At 40.7% G+C, this 20728-nt stretch overlaps 1 protein-coding gene across 8 annotated transcripts in view; it reads left to right on the top strand.

Annotated features, from left to right (window-relative positions):
• LOC111930195 (transmembrane protein 263-like) overlaps positions 1-20728 on the top strand; it is a 202623-nt gene that overhangs the window by 17139 nt on the left and 164756 nt on the right. The window contains exons 3-5 of one of the 8 annotated variants that reach the window (XR_015287946.1): positions 11080-11148; positions 11252-11376; positions 17764-20597. The exons of 5 other annotated variants lie outside the window; for them this stretch is intronic. The gene's annotated coding sequence lies outside the window, so the exon portion shown is untranslated. Of the gene's footprint in view, positions 1-11079; positions 11149-11251; positions 11377-13659; positions 13812-17763; positions 20598-20728 lie in introns of those variants that run through there. 2 more of the 8 variants (XR_015287947.1, XR_015287945.1) reach the window with 2 other exon arrangements.

Here is a 20728-nt window from a genome sequence, read left to right as displayed (position 1 = left end):
CAATCTGTTAAAGTTTTCTTATTAAGCTGTAATTTCTTGTTCTGCCATTTCATATACTATTTGGTGACAATTACAGCATATAGAGGTAAGTGAAAGGTAGGTTTCTTTTGCAATTCTTACAAAACCAGAAGGAAACAAATTGCAGAGGATGTTGTGATGATTCTATATATACATGGAGGATATAATATTAATATTCCCTCCCCCTCCTTTCTTTGTAAGTAATGCCAAGTCAGCATGTAATGACAGTTTGTTGTCGAAGTAAGAAGACTGGTCACTAGGTTAAGCTGATGATTACATGAGCCTGGAGACTGAGATCCATCTTGTCTCAGTTTATCAGGAATAGGTTTAGATTTTGGACTGTGGCTTTGACTTGTATAATCAAAAGAGGTTTTTTCAGTGTGGCTCAGTATTTTTGCAAACTAACTTTTTAAAATGAAAGTAAGTGCTTTTGCCTGCAACTCTGCTGGTTTGAATGGCAATGAAATATGTTGGTATAAACATTCTACTTCTGTGACTTATTGAATGGTCTGGGAGAAGTATGTGGTCTGGATATATCCACTTCGCTGATATGAGGAAAGAGAATTGTAGCAGTTGAGCTGATTTGGTTAAGCAGTGATACAGTAGATAAAGTCTGAGCTCAGTATGTACCTTTTGAATTTACACCTCAAGAGCAGCAAAATAAGGGAGGATGTTGAGAGCACAACTGAAACTAGAGTCTGCTTGGGAGAAGAAGAGTTTATCCTGAAGGAGAGCAATCCAAAGGATTATGCTGAATTTATAGCTGACTTTGGGTATTGGTAGAGTTGAGAAACAGACGTGTTCTTTAGAAGTTGCTGTCTATCAACAGACCAATCAGAATTACTATAAAGAACATGTAGTTGCAGGAATCATTGCAAATATCTGATGAAAGGAAAAGAACTCTGAAGTTCTAAATACCACTTAGAGTACCATCTTCTTATCTTTGCTGCTCTTCAGATTTCTGGTTTCTTCTGACAGCGCTTCCCTAGTTATATCAGATGCTTTGCAATGCATAAAACAATGTTGTGACTACTTGTTTCCTGGGATCTATGAATTGGAGACCGTGTCTGCTTGCCTTCTGGTAATGAGTGTATAAGGGATGGAAGGCTCTCCAGAGTCTGTCTGTCTAGCACAATCCATTATTTCCCCAGACTGCATCATAGTAACTTCATTTCCTATCTTGTACAGCAGATCTACTGCCCATCTCAAAGGAGGGGAATTGGAAGTACTGTTCTGTGTAAATATTGCAGTAAAATAAAAGTTTGCCCTTCATAGATTGTAATGTTTCTAAACAGTCCTGCACCATGGTCTTCTACAAATAATCGGATGATTTTACATGTCCATCGTGTGCATAACTAAATAAGTAGGTTATTACCTATATACCTATATACCCATGTGTGGGTAACAACTGGTATGGAATAGCAAACGTTGCTCCCAAGTGCAGAATGGCAGCGTTTGAGGCAAGAGAAATACCAAATGAGACAGCCAAGACAGAGGCCGGCGCCTGTGTGTAACCTGAATCTGATTGTTTTATCTGCTGTTAAATTTGACTTTTTTTGTATTGAATTAAAGCAGCAGCGTAAATGAGATGAAAGAGCAGCTCCTGCCGGCGGCCCCCGTCCGTGTTTATGAGATGCCGGCGGGGTTTCTCGCTGGGCGAGGCTGCGTTGCTCGGGCGGCGCTGCTGCGCGGGGGCCGCGCGGGGGCGCTGCAGGCCCGGCCATGCCGCGCCCGGCCCGAGCCCGCGGCCCAGGCCCCGCACGGCCCTGCCAAGCGGGGAAAGTCTTTAAACCTATTAACTCCTCTCCCCTAAGCTGCTTTGTGATATTACAAGGGAATCTTCCGCACTCTGCCTCAAGAAGGCTGTTTATGCCCTAACGACACTTTACCTCTCGACATCGTGATCCATCTGCCAAATTCACGTGTTTTTTTTTTTAAGTCCCCCTTCATCTTTAGTGTCTCTACGATCCTTGTAACATACTTTTTTTCCTCTCCTCATTTGAAAGGCAGGCGCAGGGGAGCGGTAGCAATTAGCATCTGGAGTGCTGGTGTGCTTAGCACTTCACAGAGCAGGCTGTGTAGGGCAGGTTAACCATCAGCAGCCAGTGAGCTCTGCAGAGGAGCGCGCTGCTCTAAATGGTATCGACTGCTTGCTTCTTTGCAAGAAGTTCAGCATGGCTGATCTGTGTTGCCTGCCACACATCTGAGCTAGTTTCATGTAGATTCTGTGTGAGCTTAAATGTTAAATGGAAGTGTGATCGCAGTGAGAGAACTAGATTTAGTTACTCAAGTACAGTAACACCTTGCTATATCTGTTGCTTCTTTATTCTCTGCTTCAGAGTTCTGTGGCTGATTGTTTAATACAGTGCAGTGTTAATTGATATGATCACATCCCTTTTGTGTCCTTTTCCATTGAATTAATCAAGAAAAGTGATAGCAATGAAATCTGGTGGTGATTAAACATTCTGTGACGTTCTCCATTAGGAAATGGCAGCACCTTCTTTGCTGCATATAGCTTCCATTTATTACACTAATTTTTGTGGGAGAAGTGGCTTTACTCTGTCAAACTGCTAAAAACTGTGTATTTCAGGAGTGTCTACTTTGTTGATACTGGGGTATGGCTGTATAGTTTGTTTCAGCCTTGCATTACTCAGTAGTACTGCATAAACTAAAGCTCCTTTCAAGGTGGTGTGCTCTGGTTGTAAAGCTATGCCACTGGTCAACAGTGGTATCCCTCTTGGGAGTTTACAAACCAGTGCCTTCTTCCATGGTCTTTAAGTAACAAGCATGAATATTTTATCAGCCAACCTACTATGATCAGTTTGGCAATAAGCCTGAGTCTTGTGTCTGAGCAGTCTGCTACCTCTTCTGTCGTTTTCAGACCTAGCAGAGATGTTCCTTCTTTGTTACAGACAGACTGGGCCTTGTGGAGTAAAGCTTTATTAAAAGCAATGGGTCTTAGCAGCTCTGCAGTATGTAACAGATCTTGGGAAATTTACTTTCCAAATAACTGTGGTGTTCTTAATTCAAATTGTTTTACACTTGCTGTGGGTAAAGAATACACAGAGATAGTTACTGTAAATCAGATGATTTGCAGTGGTTTAGAACATAGTATCTTGTGTGAGCCTTATAATCTGCCTCCATGGAGGCATGTAGCCTTTGTTGTTTTATATCTTCTGCAGGATAAACCTGTATTGCATGCTTCTGTAGGAAGCTTTAGGACTTCTTATTTGCAGTTTGAGAATCTCCAATCCAAAGAATCTGGGAGTTTTGTGGATTGCTCATTCAGGATTGAGTTTTGATACCACCATTTTACCTAAACCTATATGGATCTAACTAAAATGAAGTACAGTTGTGTTTCATTTGAGGTACTAAATTCCTTTTGAAATTAATTAGACTGTTAACTTCATGTTGGTGTATTCTCTTATAAGAACATAACAATTTATTGAAACCAGCAGATGCCAGAGGACCATGCCTTTTCAGGCATCATACCTGTGATGAAACCTTCAGTTGAAATCCATGATACAGATGTTTAATGTTAAAAATGTATATGCCTGTAAACAGATTCAGTTTTGATAAATGGGTGGCACTTTTCCAATTATTGTTGGGCCAAATGTATGCTGCAACAATTGCTATACCAAGATTTAAATGTTGCAAACTTTATCTGCACTGTTTTGCATCTTCTTATTGCAAGTAATGTTTTGTATGTCTGTCTGCAAACTGCCTATATCCAAATAACCTCAAAGAAATGACCTTGGAAAACGATGCAGTTAATAGCAGTTCAATTTCCTTTCAGTATCAAGCTTTCTGCTAAATTCTGTTACCTTTTCTGGTGTAAAGTAACTTAACAAGTTGCCTGTGGCACTTAGTGTCCTATACTACATACTTAGGTAAGTATGTGTGTATGTAGTCTACCAGACCAGTATTTTGAAGTTCTGTGAAGCTGGCAGATGCAAAGCTGTGGTATCTGCTAAGCCCTCCTCTGTTCTCCTGAGTCAAACCACTCTCTTCAGTGTGCTACTTCCTAAGATCCCACAGACAAATCCTTCTACAGAGGACCTCTTTAAATGATCTGCTTTTTTTGTCTAATGGCCAGTCAGCCTGGATTGACCTCTGCAGTTCCGTGGTCGTGTAACAAAAGCAAAAGACTGGGAAAAGAGACAGCTGTAATCTATCCCAGCAGCGTGGCCTGGCATCCAGGAGAGCCAGCCATGCCCTGGGGTGCCTCAGGGACAGCATCACCAACCGGGCAAGGGAGGGGATTGTCCTGCTCTGTTCTGGCACAACCCAAGTCCTGTGTGCAGTTTTGGGCACCACAATGTAAGAAACAAATTAAACTATTAGAGAGCATCTCAAGGAGGGCCATGAGGATGATGAAGGGCCTGGAGGGGAAGTCATATGAGGAGAGGCTGAGGTCACTTGGTTCCTTCAGCCTGGAGAAGAGGAGACTGAGGGGAAATGTCATTGGAGGCTGCAACTTCATTGTGTGGGGAAGAAAAGGGTCAGGGGAAGTTTGCATTGGGTATTAGGAAAAGATGCTTCACCCGGAGTGTGGTTGGGCACTGGAACTGGTTCCCCAGAGAACTGGTCACAGCACCAAGTCTGACAGAGTTCAAGAAGTGTCTGAACAATGCTCTCAGGCACATGGTGTGATTCTTGGGGTTGTCCTGTGCAGGGGCAGGAGCTGGACTTTGATGATCCTTTGGGTCCCTTCCCGGTCAGGATATTCTATGATTCCTAGCTCTCCTGTTGACTTATTCTGTGGTTCTAGTCAAGTAGTTTGGCTTTCCTTGAACCATAGCATTATTTGTGTATGAAACAGAAATTACTGTTCTTATTTATAAATGAGAAGGGTAAGAAAGCAAACTGTAAGTTTTTGGGCTTTTATAGGTCAAAGATACTTGAAAAATAGAAACAGAAATTGTGATTGTAATGTATAAATAATACAGAACTTTGCCCGATACATAACTTTTCCATTTTTTCTTTTTTCTTTTTTCTTTTTTTTTTTTGGTCTTTTTGAGTCCTCAAAAAGGTGATAGGACTTGTCAGATAACCTTAAATAGAAAGGCAGGTTTCTTAAAAAGCAGAAATAGAAATTAGCAGTGAGGCTGTCTGTTCTTTGAAACTGGGACTTTATGTACCTGGCATGTCCTCTCATCTGTAAAAGCATTTCCTGAGCTACTTCTGTAAATGCCCTGAGGCTGAAGAGCAACATTTCAGTATCATCTGTCTCTAAGGCACTGATTCCTTGCAGTCGTGCTCTTCTGTTGGCCAAACCCGTTCTTGTTTCTGCAAAAGAAATGACCCGTAGTGTCAGCTCAGTTTTGTGCACAAAGTCTGGCTTAGTATTTCTGGTAGATTATAAAGCACTTTCATATCCATCAAAGGTTCTAATGTGTTTCTATTAAATTTATTATCATCATTTTAGTAAAGCTTTGTTTAGATTCTCCATTGGCTATATTGGCTTACTCATGCTTTATTTAATTTAGTTCTCTGGGGGAAATTGACAATGTGAAATGTGATTAATAAACAGTGTCTGTGTGTACCCCTTTCTCCCTCTCTCAGCCTCCTGCCCTTCTGTATTCCTGTTGTTATATGCTTGTTGCTGACAACAGGCATCTTCCATTCAGCAGCTATATTACCTAGTCTCCTAGAAACAGCTAGGACTGAAAACATGAAACAAATCTAACATGAAAGCTATTTAAATTGTTTTTATTCCATTTCTCCCTATGTCCTATTCTTTCCTCTCCACTATTTTCATATGATTTAATGAGAGGTTACTTTGACAGCTCAGCATCCCTTTTTTCTAGCCTACTCCATGCCCTGCAAATCATTCTGTCACTAAGTGTTGTATGTGTGCACAGCATATGCTGTTAAGGGCAGCATAAATAGCTTCCAAGTGCCTGGTGGATTTCGGAAGAACAGTTCTCATAACTGAAGTGTGGGAAACCTCTTATCAGTGGGTAATACAAAAATACTGTGAAGTGTGTGCATGACCATCTGGTTTTCCCTGAGGGTCTTTGCCCATAGGATGGGGCAACAATAGTTTTAGCATTTGACTGGGGACAGTAACTATAAGAAAAGTGTGAGATCCAAATGTAAAGATATTTCAGAGTGAAAGGTCAGTGGGAAACCTCTGTGATAAGGGACTTCTTGGTCAATTACTAGTGAGTGTGTTTTATTCTAACAATAGAGGTTTGTACTGTATATCTTATTACCTGGCTGAAGTGGCAGACATTTGTCACTGTTTTTATAGTAGTTAGAGATATATGAAATTGTGGAAAAGAATGTATGTTCTTTTACTATGTATTTTTAATTCTGGGGGGCAAATACATTAAGATGCAGACAATTGTTCCTAAATAAATGTTGTGGTATAACTCCAGCCAGCAACCCAGGCCCACACAGCTGCTCACTCACTCCCCCATCAAGTGGGCTTGCAAAGAGAATTGGAAGGACAAAAGTTATTAAACTGTCTTTATCTCAACACATGAGTTTTCTAGGAAAAGCTGTGCACACCAGCAAAGCAAAAAAAGAATTAATTTACTGCTTCCCATGGGCAGAGAGGTGCTCACCCATCCCCAGGAGAGCAGGGCCTTTGGAAGACAAATGTCATCATTCCAAACATTCCCCCCTTCCTTCCTCTTCCCCACATTTTATATGCTAAGAATGATCTAGAATATCCCTTTGGTCAGCTGGGGTTACCTGTCTCAGCTGTGTCTTCTCTCAGCCTCCCGTGCACCCCCTGTCCCCTCACCACCATGGCAGCATGGAAGGCAGAAAAGACCTTGGTTTTTCTGCGTAAGCCCTGCTCAGCAATAATAAAAACATCTCTATATTAACATCACTGTGTTCAGCACAAATCCAGAACATAGCCTCATACCAGCTGCTGTGAAGAAAATTAACTCTACCCCAGCCAAAAGCAGCACAATTAATCTTTCAGGCTTATAGCTATCAGTCCTGTTTGAAAGCTGAAAAAGGAAGCAGTTTCTGCTTGTTCCTAATGGACTAAAAAAAAAAAAAAGAGTCAAGTAAGTCTCTCTTTTACATATAGCTACAGTCTGAAGTACTAAATAAGAATGAGCAATGCAGTAAATCCAGGTCAGGAGTGAAATTGAATCAATATATCAGTGTGTTAACAATGATGATATCTTGAACTGCTAAACTATCAGAGTATTATAGCAGGCAATTAAATCATAAGGTCGGTACATGAGGCTGTTAATTCTGCCTCAGAACTGAGTGAAATGCCCAGTTAACATTTCATAAACATCTTTAGTCTCAGCCTGGCTGCCTGCCTTGATTTCAGCTGTTTGTGAACAATTTGAGGAACTACTTTGATTACCAGTATGATTGCACAATTGAATCAATCTGTCCTCTTCTGGACTGATCATTTTGGATCACAAAAACCAAGCTGATTCTGGGGAATAGTTTTTTTCTAAGGCTGTTTATGAATTTATGAATGAGCCGTAAAGTGAGGGGGTTTGTGTCAGTTTGCTCACCCTCTAGGACAATATTGTAAGAGAAAATAATCTAATTTGAAACTGGGTGGAATTCTAGAGCAATTTTTACAGAGAATGGTCTTGCACTAGTATGGGCATGTGTAATTGTATCTCTTCTTTATTTTCTGAACACATTGAAGACCAGTGCATGTTCCTTATTAATATGTAGGCTTATTAAACTATTATGATATGTTTATTTGGCATATTATGGGGAATCTGTCCTCTTTCTATCTATCTGATACTTGTGTGGTGAGAAAGACTTTATCTAAGGCTGTGTTTTAAGTTGGTCTTCTTTGTTATGCCCTCTCTCTACCAGTAACATATACTACTTGTTTCAGGTTTTACCCAAAGTGTGTAATACTCCAGTAGGGTGTACCCACTCTAAAAAGTTTAGGTGGCTTTGTATTTTTGGATCTTGTTTTATGAAAAATTAATGTATTTTTTCTAGATGGCATCCAAAAGGAAATAAGTATTCTTTACGTAAAATATTACATCTATTGTGCAGATAATGCTAAAGATTTGGCCATGGCATTCCTGTGAAATGTGAGAGGGTCTTAGCATATGGGATTGTTAAATGAGTGTATTGAAATATTGTTACAGTAGAAAGAACAGATTTATAGTATTGAACTATAACTTATTTTATTTCTTAGCAAATGTGACCTCATTTTTGGAGTGAGGCGTTCACCTAAATACCTGTTCATCCATCTATGATTCTAAGGAACTGGTAATGTTGTTGAGCTCTACTGTTTTTATCTTTCCAAAACTCAAAATGCAGCCGCAGGCATCACTGAAAACCTCTTTTGTGAGAGCATACAAGAGGTCAGCTCTTGATGTTCGCATTTCCAGCAACTTCAGCGTACAGCACAGCGATAGCGAGGAAAGCAGAGGGATCTTGGATTTCAAACTTACTCCTCCTGAGTCTGATCCAAGTATCATTAATATGACATGAGACGTTTCGTTGGTATTTGATTAACTAGGAGGCTTGTTTTGTGTGACACATTGTGAGTTAACCACCCGGCATTGCCGACATGTGCGATTAAAAACAAACACTTAAAGCTAAATGAGAGCCGCCTGCCAAGCGTGCCGCAGGGAGAGGCTGCAGCAGCCTGCCCTGCGCCACTCCACTGGGACGGGCCTCACCCGCTGCTCTCCTGAGCCTGCCTCGGCACCTTCCCAGCTCACTGCTGGATTGCCGATATTTGTTTTAAAACATTTATTTATTCGGCTGTTCTCGCGCAGCTAAAACACTCCTGACAAAATGTGGGAACGGCAAAGGCAACTTCGAGGCGCGTTGTTGAAGCAGAGTGCCCTCGGTGAAGCCGCTGTTCTTAGGGGTTATTGGCAGCTCCGGGCAGCGCAGTGCTGCTCCGTCCGCAGCAGGAATGCTCTGCGGCCGCATTCCCGTTCCTGGGCGCTCCCGTTCCTGGGCGCTCCCGTTCCTGGGCGCTCCCGTTCCTGGGCGCTCCCGTTCCTGGGCGCTCCCGTTCCTCGGCGCTCCCGTTCCTCGGCGCTCCCGTTCCTCGGCGCTCCCGTTCCTCCTCGGCGCTCCCGTTCCTCCTCGGCGCTCCCGTTCCTCCTCGGCGCTCCCGTTCCTCCTCGGCGCTCCCGTTCCTCCTCGGCGCTCCCATACCTTGGCGCTCCGTTCCTCGGCGCTCCCGTTCCTCCTCGGCGCTCCCGTTCCTCCTCGGCGCTCCCGTTCCTCCTCGGCGCTCCCGTTGCTCCTCGGCGCTCCCGTTCCTCGGCGCTCCCGTTCCTCGGCGTTCCCGTTCCTCGGCGCTCCCGGGCGCTCCCGCAGCCCGGCAGGGGGCTGCCGAGGGCCGCCGGCGCCTCCGCCCACCCGGGCCCGCGGGAGCCGCGGTGCTGCCGCTTCTATCCCATCACACGACTGCACTGGTGGATTTCCTCGGCTTAAATTCCGGGACAGCAGAAATGGGTCTGGGCTTATTTTGTAATGAACTAATTAATTTCATAAATAAGACTTGGAGAGTTAGCAAAGCTTATTTTCCCTTCTCATTCTCTTCTTTGTGACAAGATTTTTAACCTCTCCTTGTTAGGGTCCTTGCTGTGGAAACAATTCCTCGTCTCTCAGTCAGCAGCAGGGTGTTTTTAAAGGTAGTGTTACCCAGACAGGGAGCTGGGTTTGTGGGTACTTAAGCATCCAAAGGAGTGAAAGCCGTGGCATACACAGTAGCTGTTGAAGTCTTGGTAACCCTTAGCTTTATTTTCCTTAGCTGAAGTGTGCTTTCACAGTGTTAATAAAACCCTTCTGCTGATTCAGTGGACACTTTCAATTACACTTAAAGCAAAATGTGCCCTCTGACCTGTGCACAGATGCGCAACGCTTGTGAGAACTCACAAATCCTCTTGAGTGGAACTGCTGACCTACGATTCTGTGGTTGGCCTGGGAGGGCCCCTGTCAGTGCCTCCTGGAAGGGACCGTGCTGGGAGAGGTGCAGGAAGGAGGGCACCCCTATGCCTGGCAGGGTGAGTGGGCTGTGGTTGCTTCAGCATCTGGCTCCTGTGGCTGTAGCAGGGCTGTTCTCAGCTCTGTAGCTGAACCTTTTCTTCCAGGTTGTGTGTAGAATTCTTCCTGAAGTAGAGTAGTTCCTTAATGGGTTATTGACTCTGTTAGAAAGTATTTTGTTGAAGGGCTAAGCAGGCCTTGTATAAAGTTATCTTGTTCTTCAGTATCAGTATCTGCTTTCTTTTCATTTGAGGCAAATACCAGGGGAAAAAAATACCTTTAAATGTTCCTGCTAATTCCCAAGTTGAGATTTTAAGCCTTTTGTGTGTAATGATTTTTTTTCCCCCCAAAGGAACAAATTTTATGCTTGCAGATCAAGGACTGACTAGATTAGAGGGAAAACAGCAGCAGCAAGTGAACTGCTGGTAGGGGACACACACACACAGACACACACACACATTTTCCTGCTGCTGTCAAGAATTACAGCCAAGACCAGAAATCTGTAAAGACACTTAAAGTGTGGAACAAATAAGAGTGTTTCCAAATAGTTGGAGTCTCCATGACATACCAGCAGTTCTTTTAAATGTCCTGTGAATTTATAGTAGCTTCTGGCTAAAAACTATTTTCAGAGCACTAAAGCAGAGTGTTTCTTCACCTGACTTCTTCCTGCAGCACAAAAAAATTGAGGACTTCAGATGGAGATAAGAAGGGTTTTGCAAGGACAGCTTGGAAAAAATATTCTGACAGCCTCTCAGAAGGACCTAGTTGGAGTCCATTAGTAGTCATGAGTTTGATTTGAGATCATGAGAAGGCTTTTAGTTCAGAGAAGCCAACCATCCCCTGCCCTCAGTTTGTCCTGAACAAGCTCTTGTTCTCAGATGATCACTTGAGCTACATTGCTTCTCTCTGCCACACTGGAAAATGGAACTGTAAGTAATGAGTTGACAGCAAAGCAAATCTTCAACCTTTCTTGGAGTACCTAGGATCTTTTTGGGCCACTACAACTGATAAATAGGGAAAGGGTAATCTTTGAATTGCACAGCAACTTTTAACTGCAGATTTAGCTCTTGTTGCTAAAACTTGTCAGAATTTTCCTTTCAGGTGTCCAGCCCTTCAGATTTTGAAATCCATCTCTTGTTGGACAGCTAGGAGTTTTACAGTCTTTAAAGGGTGGGTTTGAGGGGTGTAAGCTTCACCCCATGTACTTTTCCATTTCCAGTGCTGTGCTTGGAATGGACACTATTTGAGCTTAAAGCTGTCTTCATTGTTACAGCCAGAGCAAGATACCCTACTTTGCTGGAGAAAACAATGTGACGTTAAAAATGGAAGTAATAAATATGTGCACAGCTGAGTGACTTTAGGAAAAGGAGGGAAGAAGTACAGGAAGGGAAGAAAGAGGTAAGTAAACTGACTCTGGTGAAGGTCTTGACAAGAATGTAATAATCTTAAATGAGATTTGTCCCCAGCAGACACTGACCTTTTTTAACTCTGATTTATTCATCATGGGAATGGATTTTGTACTTCATCCACTCTGTGACTGATGGGCAGGAGTAATTTCTCTCTCAATACAGAAGACTACACTGTGGTAGACTCCATTTGCCACACTGACAGGAGCAGAATGCCATCAGCCACAGAGTTGGCTTAAGAAATATTTTCCTTTTCAGTCTTGCAGTCTAAATGTGTGCCTAATATATGTTTAATGGTAGGATGGGGGGAAGGCTACTGAATTGTATGAAACTTGCGTCATGAATTTCCTCTGCTGTCTGAGATCTTTTCAGATCACAAGGAAGAGGAATATCTGTGACTTTACTTGAAAGAATTCAAAGAAGAAAAAGAAGCAGTGAAGAAAATATCACACTGTGCAATTTGTGCACCTCCAATCCATCTCATGGTCTTTCTCCTGTAACAAAACTTTATGAATCTTGAAAATATGCTCCTTCTATCTGTAGATTGTTTAATCACTGTGATCTCCATATACTGAATTTGCTTTGTATGACTGTCTTGTAATGTTGTTGTCATAGAGTCAGCCCTTTAGAAAGGACAGTTACATCTTTTGTTTCACAATACTGCAGGCAGATCCATTTTCACCACTTTTTCTTGTGGGTAGTGTTGGGGCAAGAGTGGGAAATACAAGAAGGGAATGATGAGATAGTTGGACCAATGCTAAAGAATATAAAATTGATATTGTCAGCTTATTGTATTTCAAAATACAGAAACATAATGTGGTCTTGTGTCAGTGAACAACAGAACAGAAAACCTCACTAAAGCACAAAACCCTAGAATTCTGATGGTGAGTGAGAGAAGTGGAGAGATCCTGTAGTAAAAATTTATAAGAGGGCTTATAAGCCCTAGGGGTTCTTCATTGGCTCTGGTCACTAAATAGTCCAGACTATTCCAGGGTAATCCCTTATGAGTTGTGCTGCCTGTTGGAGCATACAGGCAGGTTTCATGTTGAGACAGGTGGTGATAGTGCTTCTATTCTGCAGTTCTTTGCTACTGGCCAAAAATGTATTCAGGAAGTAACCAAATTACGTGTCAGATATAGTGATGGCTGAGCATCCATGAACACAGGAGGAGAGAGGGGTGAGAACGACAAGTGTGAGGATCAGTAGAGCACTGTATTTTTCCATCCTGACTGTACCAGTTTAGCTCCTAGCCTGCAGATCCAGTGTGCAAATGCTTTCAAAGCCATTGAACAAACCATTTCTGACAATGCAATCTTCTTCAAGCCTTTCTTGCAAGCAGGTGAAGCCCATGTGAAGTTGGGTAGCCCCTATGAGATGCTGTAGTGTTTTTCAGAGAATCCTTCTGAAATTCCCAGTGAATGGAAGGCATCTCTAAACCATGGTTTCTTTTGCTGAATTAACATTCTTGTAGGCTTTTCAGAGACCTGCTGTCTCTTCTGAGGTAGGCTCTGCATCTTGGTGTTGTTTTTCCCCAGCTTTATTTACTAAAAGCTTGAAGTCCATTACCATGTCTCTTTCTAGACCAGGTCTGCTGGAGATTTTAGTCGATCCTAAGTGCTGGTGCACTGCAGACTAAAGCAAACATGCAGCAGTATTGCCTGTGACACCAGTTTGCTTTAGGAGATTCTGGAGCCCAGCCAGCATGTCATTCAGACTGAGAGAATACTGTGGGGCAGAAAACTGCAGGAATTGAGGGGTTTTTAAAAGGTTTGCACAGTTGGGCAGCAAGTCATTGTTTCACTGATACGTCTGGAGTTCTGTTGCTTGCTCATTTGGGACTTGCTTAGGATGTCAGCTTCTTCATTCAGAAGTCTTTAAAACGTCTGAATGAAGTGTAAGGCAGGTGTAAAACTGTTTCACAAAACCTGTGGTATCTGAGGAAGTTAGCCGTTTTTTTCTTGAAGTAAAGGCATGGTTATAGTGATCTAAGAAACAGAAATGAGTAATAGGTTGATATTTTTTCCCTTTAATCTTTTCCAAAGATTACTCTGGTCTGGCTGGTTGCAGAGGGCACTTCATGAACTAACTTAAGTCACAGTAGGGGCAAACAGGTCAAGTAGTCACCTTGAAATAAAATTTTCGTGTTACCATCTTTGTTTCTTGGAATTTTTCTCTAATGACACATACCTTAAATGTAACTAGTAGTCTCTGAAAAAGACTGATCTTATCCTTTTTATCTCACCAAATCAAAGCTTGTTGTACGTTAATTTTGCAGGACCCTCTAACTCTGAGCTGCATCTTCTGAGGCTGACTGCTCCTTATCAATGTCTGCTGTGCTATTATTAAAAATATAAAACTTTTCCATACCAGGAAATGAATATAGAAATGCCATCAAACATATTGGACTTCATACTGAAATTAATGGAGGTTGTGTATGATTTTTTTTTTTTAAATTCATCTATAAGAGAGCTTTCTTTTGTCTGTCTAAATAAGCTTTTGCAGAATATGAAAATTCTACCACTGCATTTTGCACTGGCCTATTACATGATAAACAGTGTCTTGGTACTTGACAGCTGCATGATAAAAGCCTTGGTATTTGCAGAAGAATGAGGATGCTTGCCAGGATAGGATGATTTAATTTCTTCACACTCCTTGCTGCTACTGGACATAAGATTCTTTTTTCCCCCCTTATCTTTAGTGATTCTTTCCTTCCTGCAATTTGAAAAGATAATCTACCACTGCCTCTTTACTTTCATGCCTGTTTGCTGCTGACCTTTAACAAGCCCTGTAAATGTTAAACCAGGTTGTAGGATTCCTACACTTTTTAACAAGTAAGGAAGTTTCAGAGCTGGTAAATGTTCCAATATCAGTGAAGCTTTTTTAATTGTGTAAACCCCAAAAAGAATGGTTCTAAAGAGACAAAAGGAATAACCATTACAGAAATGCCCTTTCCCAAAGGGGGCTGTTACCTTTTTAATAGAGTTTCCCTTTAATACCAGTTCTACTTTGCATTTCCCCTTTTCTCTATGAAGTGTTGTTACTAGAACAACAATTGTGATACTCTGAATATTTTCCACCAGCTTTAGCCCCCAGACCAGAACCATGGATACAGTTTGTGTTGATTGCTCTCCCCAAACTCTTTACCTTTACCTTATTTGTGTCTATATGGAACTCATGATAAAGCTGAGACATACTATGAGATACTAAGATAGCACTCTTGGGGTTTTTTAATGTTTAATATGTTTTGGTATTTAATTTTGAGCCTTATATTAGATTTAATAAATTCAATAATTCTTAAAAAAATGTCCTTAATGAAACAATTTCATGCTGCTGTTCAGATACAGCTTTCCAGTCTGTCTGTGAAATGTAGCCATGCTGCTGCTTAGCTTGTGCATTAAAACCATAATGGCCTGTGTGACAGTGGCCAATGTGCTGTGATGTTCCCAAAGCTTAGGATTCATTTCATTTCGGAGGGTGAGAATCTATGTGTAATCAAATGAGTGATTCTGGTGTTAACAAGATGCCAATTTCTCTAGTATTTCCAGCTGATGGTGGATAATAAGTGCATTGTTAATGGAATGCTGACACCACTTCCATGCTTTTCCTTCTCAGAGGGCTTAAATAATCTTTTGAAATAACCTTGGGAATTTTAATCCTTACTAAGTACAACATTTTTTCTTTGGTTTGCTTCTTTCTGCTAGGCCTACTGTATTTCCTTGCAAGTGCTGCATCAGAGATAATAAAATCTAGATGCCTGAAAGTGATAACCTGGTGCTGTTTCTCATTAAAACAGAAAAGAAAATCTCATTTGTGGGTTTCTACCAAAAAACCCCTTAGCACTGGCATGGCACTGTCAAAATTTACATGCAGAATCCAGCTCCCAAAAGTAACTAAAAATAATTTTTCTGACTTCTTTTTTCCTTCTCTTAAAATGAATGTGCTTAATCTGCCATCTTCTGTAGCCTAAATGTTGTGTGGGCCACTTGTGTAAGATTGGCTAAAAGTGTAGCCTTGTAAGGACTACTTGTCCATGTGCTATTAGTTCCCAACCTACCCACCATGTTTAAGGAAATCTGAAATACATTCTATTGTGTAACATCTGTAAAGCACACAGGATTGCTGAAGAGCAGTCTCTGTGAAGGATTCCTTCTTGCAGCTGATCAGCCAGAATTTTTACTGGAATATAATGGACTGGGTTACAACTGCAGTTTTTGGGGTCTCTTGTGTCACAGGACAGACAACTTAATTTTCAGTTCAGTTCTTTCATTCATTCTTCAAGTACCAGGCTACTACCTCTTTGGGTCTGAATGACTACCTCCTTATGGTGCTGTGCCTGACAGTCTCAAATGACATATGCTAAAAAAGAACCATCTAGCTTAATTTTTAACTTGTCAACAAAATAAATTACTTATTTGTTGTTTTAAATGACTCATTGTTTCCTTTCAAGCTGTTAAAACAAGTGCATGTTTGGATGGATTATGATCTAAAAGATCATATTTTATGGGAGGGGTCAGCCTTTTCTCCTAGGCAGCTAGTGATAGGACAAAAAAAATTGGCTTGAAGCTGTGCCAGGAGAGGTTCAGGTTGAACATAAGGAAAAAATTCTTCACTGTAAAGGGGTTTAAGTATCGGAATGGGCTGGACAGGTGATGGAGTAACCATCCCTGGAAATGTACAAGAAATGCGGCATTTAGTGCTATGGTTTGGTTGACCTGGTAGTGTTCAGTCAAAGGTTGGATTTGATGATCATGAAGGTCTTTTCTAACATTAATTATTTCTCATGGGCATCCTGCCCAGTCCTAGAGATAGCAGTGTAATCATTTATCATTTAAAACCCAACCAACCCCCCTATAATTTGCTCTATTATAAGTGGCCAGTATGCAGTGCAAGTATGTAATAAATTTTTTATCTTACCTTGTATTATAAAATTTTCAAGTAGGCAAAACTAGTCTAAGAATGTATTAGTCAATAATGAACAAGGGTAGGTCTAAGTAAGGAAATATTGACCTTTATTCTTAAGGTACATCTGGTACACTGTTTGCAGCATTCCAGAACTTCTGTTGCTTTTGCAGCCTAGTGGGACCATCTTGATACGACCCTTTCATTTTACCATAAACCATGAGGAGGGGAAAAGGGCTGGAGAAGTTTTCCTGAGCATACTTCCTCTAGTGCATGTCTAGCCTTTCTGATCCTCTTCAAGAACTCTTGGTATTTTTTCTTGGTTTTGTGAGACTATGTGCATGCTTACTGTTTGGTGGAAATGAGTTTATTCTGAAACTGTCTTGTTTCTTCTGTGAAAGATGTGAAGTTGTCCTGAGAGGATTTTACAACAGAAATTTCTACTTGAGCAATGTTATGTTTCTGGTGGAACCCTAGAGATGTGAATTCTATCGTCAAGCTTCCACATATGATTAGAAGGATAGTGAATTGGGAGGCTAAGGTTCATAACCGTGGTATCTGACCTGAATTTGATCCCTTGGATTTGATTAATGTTTTACCCTTCTGTTCACGCTCTTTCAGTGTCTGCAACTTTTGATTTAACAAATGTAACCTAGTGCATATAAAAAAATCCCTAAACCACAAAACAAACAACTGTGTTGCTACTGATGTTATATTTTAATTGGACAATTGTATAGCTTAGAGGATGGGCCACAAAGGAACAGCCAATTACTCTGTGTCTGTCTAAAAGCCTTTTCATTACAGAATACTGATTAAGATTGTATAGTTTTATATTATTTCATGTTATTGATTTCTACCAACCCCAAGTCAATGGTTCATTAATTGACAATTACCTTTTTTCACCGTGTTTCAGAAAATTGACGTGAGCAACCTGAGGTGTTAAGTTCAATTTCAACGAGGTATCAGCGTGCCTGTTTAATCTGTAACAAGACCCATTAGGCTCTCTGTTTCAATTTTACACAGAACATAAAGGCATCTCCACAGGGAGGCTATGACCCTCTCACTATAAGAAGAGCAAAGGATAGTCTTTACAGAAATAATAAGGAATATCTGTGGAAGGGCTTTTTGCCCATCTTTGTTGACAGGAGAAAATCGATATTTTGCCTATCAGAAATGCTGCCATAAAGTTTGGGGCCACTGACATTGTAGCAGCTTACTTGAGTTGTACCTTTAATTTGTTTCACTGTGTGTGTTGTGTTGGAGTCATTGGATACAAGAAGTGAAATCTTTGTTTTACATGTCAAAGATGAGAATGTTTGAAACCTGAAGCACAGAGCTAATTCTTTTTGGGGGAGGAACCTTGTGTATAAAACTTTGTTTTGTAATATAAACATGGCCTTTGTTCAGGACAAAAATGCTTGCCTGTGTTATGTGAAGCAGTCAGCCTTTGATCAACAGTGTGCTGTATCTACTCTTCTAGCATCCTCATCTGGCTCATCTAGTGCCACTAGTTAGTCCTTCAAGCTCCGTGTCCTACCAGACGAGAGACATCACTGTTCCTGAATTTTGGAGGTGGCAGTACAGAGCTTGAGGACATCAGCATGCTGATTGTGCCACAACCCCAGTCTCTCCATGAACTTTCCCAACAGTGCTCAAACACAGTGAGATCTTTTTCTTCAGAAGAGGTGCTTCAGGGCAAAGGAAGAATTGGCACAATCACCCTTTGAGTTTAATCAGAAAACTATAAAAATGGAGCTGCTTGAAAGCAGCTCTACTTACACTGGCCTCTCTATGTCAGCAGGACTTTAGAATGGTGAGAGGCATGAGAAGTTTTCTCATTGTGCTTACTGCTTGTTCAAGCAAAGTGCAGAAGCTATTAATGCTGTGGTGCTTCAGTTGGTGTTTCTTGGTCTCGTGTGGTGGCACAGTGCTATGCAGTTATGCAAAGGTTTGCTAATTTGTAAAGTAATTGTTGGTTTTCCCAGTCCCTGTAATCTTATGCACCTTTGTGTTCCACTGTACTCCACTAGCATGCTCTTGACAAAAGCATGGGTTGGATTTGCCTTGCAAAGGTTTGTCTTCTGGCAAACCTGAGCTGCTCCCCTACCTGACATGTTGGTAAGAGTGAGTAGATCCTTCAAATGCTCATCAGTGTGAGGTGGAAGGAAATTTGCTTGTCAGTATAAATGAACTCATGTTTGGAGCATACAGTGTCATGTGCCTGCCATTGACTTGAAACCTCCTGCTCGTTACACAACAGATTCAGAAGGCAGAGAGTGCTTACTGTTACAAGGCTAAAGGTCAGGAACTTGATTCCAAGTGTAGAGAGAGATGAGAAATTTTGTATTATTATTTTCAAAGAGTTACCAGGAACTTCACTCAATTTTGTAAAAATTATTAGTTAGAGACAGTCTCCCAGAGCCCTCCTCAGCCATTACTATTGTGTGTTGCTCTGTAGAACTCATCTTTCTGTCTTGTTTTAGTTCTGATTCACTGGGTAACCTCAGTGACTCAGAATTAGAAGATGATCTTCAGAGAGTTTCTTGGGAAGCTTGTGTTAATTTAGATTAAAGTAGTCTTCAGAATGTCTTGGGTACTGTCCAAGTAGAGACTATGATCCCTCTTTCCCAAAGGTTATTAATTCATTGATTATTAATTGTATCAATGTTATCCTCAAGGAATTGTGACTGGGACACAAGGACTCCAAGTTTTAGAGCCATTCCTCTTTGTTCTGCATACTTTCCATTTTTTTCCTGATGTGGATTTTAATAAGAGATCATTATAATATTACTTTGAAATAATATTTTGTTTTGCTACTGCTAAGTATATCACTGTAAATATCTACAGTTTTGTTTTATTCAGTTAGTCTTTCTAAGAACAAAGGAGATTTATGGTTCAATTACAGACACTTCGATCTTTAATGAGTTGTGATAGAGGAGATTGTAGCAATTTTCATTGAGCCAGAATTTGTTACCAGTTTTCCAAAGAAACAGTTACAGCGTTTTTCATGCTGATGAGTTTAAATATTAATTTTAGCTTCTCTTCAGGTTAAATAGTCAATCCATTTGAAGTTGATTTCAAAAATTCTGCTGACTTGAAAAGCATCAGTATTTTACCCTTCGTTTCCTCTTTCCCATCGTAGAAAAATATTATTTTCCTTTTAGCTATTGCATCAGGCAAAAACGTGTTTCTGAGATTACTGTATGTTCACTACACACATGCAGCCATATACCCATGCTGGTTTCCCACAGCCTCTCTTTTATTTATTATTATAACCTCACTTGTCTTGATCTGTTTTAGAATTGAATCTCTTCTATGCTTCATTTCAGGATGAGGTAATATTAAGGAAGAGGTGGTTGTTTTGGTTTTTTTCTGTTTGTTGGTGTGTTTTACTGGCTTTTTCCCAGAGGAGAAGAAGCTGTTGTTAACTTTTCCTCTCCCCCTCTCCTCCTCTCCTTGCTTTATTTGGTTCTACTTCCGTAGTGGGTTTGGAAGGGTAAAAGATACAATAAACTGCAATTTTTTTTTCTTTTCAAACTTAAAGGATTTGTACCTTGGTAGGTCTTCTTTTTTTTTCTTTAAGCCATTGACACAAACTGAATTGATGTGAAGCCTCAGGCCTTCCACTGCAAAATTTGTCTAGAGCATGAAGAATCTCATTATTACAGAGTGCACTTGAAGCTTGAAGTACAGAGAGGATGATGACTACATTGATAGTTAACTGCTGCACCCTATGAGTCAGTGTCATCAGTGCATTTAATGTCTAGGCTTGTGCCAGCATTCACATTCATGTGCTTGAGTGATGGCAGACAATAATGACTCATGCTTCATTTACTGGTGTCCTATCACTTTTTCTCTGGCTTCATGGACTTTTCGAGTAATCTCAAAGAGCAATTACTGGGAAAGAATGAAATCTCTCTGCATGAATAAGGGTCAGAGAACTCAGAGGGACTCTGAACATTGTTTTACCAAAGAAAACAGGATGTTCTTGTTTCTTCAGTTTTCCCGGTTTGTGTCATGTTTTCTGATTTTATCAGAGTCATTTAAGATCCCATGTTGCAGGTTTAGCCCCAGAAATTCATACAGTAGGTGGCTGTGTTCATTTGTCCACTTCTTGGTAGAAAAGTAAAGTAGATGTGGTTGCTCTAGTTTAAAAATTAAAGCAAACAGAAACTGATATTTAAGTATGCTGTACCAGAAGTAGTTCTACAATTTCCATCTAATATAGGGAAAATAGTGTTGTACTAATAAAGATCTGGAAAGATTTTAAACTCATTATTATTATGTAAATAAATACTGCTTTAATAAATTAAATGTATCCATTATTTATTATCTAAATTGAGAACCTTTGAAAAGTACTAAACAAAAGACATGTGGCACTTCCCATCCTGCCTCCTCTCTATTCCTTGTTTTCCTTCCTGGCAGAAGCAATGCAGAGGAGTGTA

Source organism: Cyanistes caeruleus, chromosome 6 (genome assembly GCF_971803275.1).
Source record: "Cyanistes caeruleus chromosome 6, bCyaCae1.hap1.1, whole genome shotgun sequence".
Classification (NCBI taxonomy): Eukaryota; Metazoa; Chordata; class Aves; order Passeriformes; family Paridae; genus Cyanistes; species Cyanistes caeruleus.
The sequence above is the reverse complement of the archived record's forward strand: the minus strand, read 5'-3'. Positions and strand labels throughout refer to the sequence as shown.